Below are 1,848 nucleotides of genomic sequence, written 5' to 3' on the forward strand. Positions count from 1 at the left end.
TCCTGCTGGAAAGCTGCGGGGCCACTGTCCCCCATCAAAGCATGTCTGATGAGACGGCATCATGCTGGGTGAGTGTTGATGATGTCGACAGTGCCACGGAAATCAGGGAAGTAAACAATGGAGAACAAGATGGACGGGAGCTAGGGCGTAGTTAGTATTCTTTATCGTTTCGCTCTTTTGTCTCATCGAAACCCTCTCACCAGTGATGCTCCATGTTTATTGAATACAATCTGAGTATGTTAGATCAGTAGTGACTATCATGGTGTGTTGACATCTATACATTGCGTTTAATGGTGTCATGTAATTTAGTGCGTAAACACGGCTCTGGTGTTCCTATAGCATGCCGATCAGAGCCAAATCGATTTTTAATGTCGGTATCTTGCCAAGTCTTTTGACCCAGTGAGCTTTTCCAAATGCCACTAAAAGCCGATTGTTCCTGGGCTTAAAGATACATGATCAGATACATAAAAGGTACGTATACTTTGATGGATAAGATGATTAATTAGAGCACAGATATAAGCAAAGGACATATCCAGAGGTAACCTAGATATAAAAGCCCTGAGCCAAATTTAAGAGTTTTTATACCCAGTAGTCGAGTTGTAAACAAAAAGAAGGGGGATGTTGGATTTTTTTTGGAAGCATACATAGCCTAATTAATATAGTCTATTAACCTAAAGCACTATGCATGGTATGGTTGTTACATGTCAGCCTTGAAAGTCCCTTGACCAAGGCACCTTACAGTAGGTCCCAATGGGATCAGCTTCATAGTCATGGTAGGACACTTCTTGGATTTTACTTTGGAAAATCTTTTGGCAATGAATCCATTAAGCTTTGGAACAGAACCTCACAAAACATTCCAAATGACTATCTGAATCCTTTCAAGTCAAGTATTTTTAAAATTCAGATTCAATTAATTAAGTTGAAACAGCTGAAATAATTTTCAAAATCTGAAAAAAAAAAACTGCTTACAAATTAAAATACATTAGAATTAGCCTGAAAATGACATAAGCCCGTATAAAATCTAATAACTTTACTCACCTTTCAAATATTCATTTAGAGTATTTATTCATTAAAATAGACTGGTTATCACAAAACCAGTATTGCTTCTATTGGCTAATTTAAAGTAAGCTAGGCTACATGCTGGCAGCGAATGAGTTAAAACTATTCTAACAGCTCCGTCAAACTAAGTCACTTTGCAGTCAGATGTCAACATTCAGTTAATTTATGACCATTGGCCAGACATTTACATCCCATTTCTGTATCTCTATAATGGTTCTGTATTATGTGTTGCCTTTTAAATTCAGAGGGCCCCATCCCTGTCTTTGCCTCGGGCCCCAAATTTCTTAAATCCGCCCCTGCTTCCATTCTCTCCTCCAGGTTTGATTGTTGTGGCCAGAATAACCTCCCCTGTCGGGGGAGCACGCATTGCCCTAAACTCAAGCCAAGTGATGAAAAAATAGATTGAAATATGAACGAAAAGGGACATTTTAAACATATTCTTAATGTTTTCATATTTATTATACATGGATGCAGCAGACGAGCTCCTTCAGCAGCTCCTACCCAGATGCACCACAGAGCGCCACAGGAAATAATTCCTACCTGTGGTCATCAATCTCTATAACGCCTCCCTCAAGTGATTCAGACACCCCGCCAGAGATGGAAAGTAACGAAGTACAAATACTTCGTTACTGCACTCAAGTAGATTTTTCTGATATTTTTACTTTACTTTACTACTTATTTTTATGGCGACTTTTTACTTCTACTCCTTACATTTTTACAGAATATCTGTACTTTCTACTCCTTACATTTTTAATAATTGTCTCGTTACTTTAGTTTTGAATCATTTCA

The sequence above is a fragment of the Cyprinodon variegatus genome, unplaced genomic scaffold, assembly GCF_000732505.1.
Source record: "Cyprinodon variegatus isolate N-32 unplaced genomic scaffold, C_variegatus-1.0 Scaffold1263, whole genome shotgun sequence".
NCBI classification, from domain to species: Eukaryota; Metazoa; Chordata; class Actinopteri; order Cyprinodontiformes; family Cyprinodontidae; genus Cyprinodon; species Cyprinodon variegatus.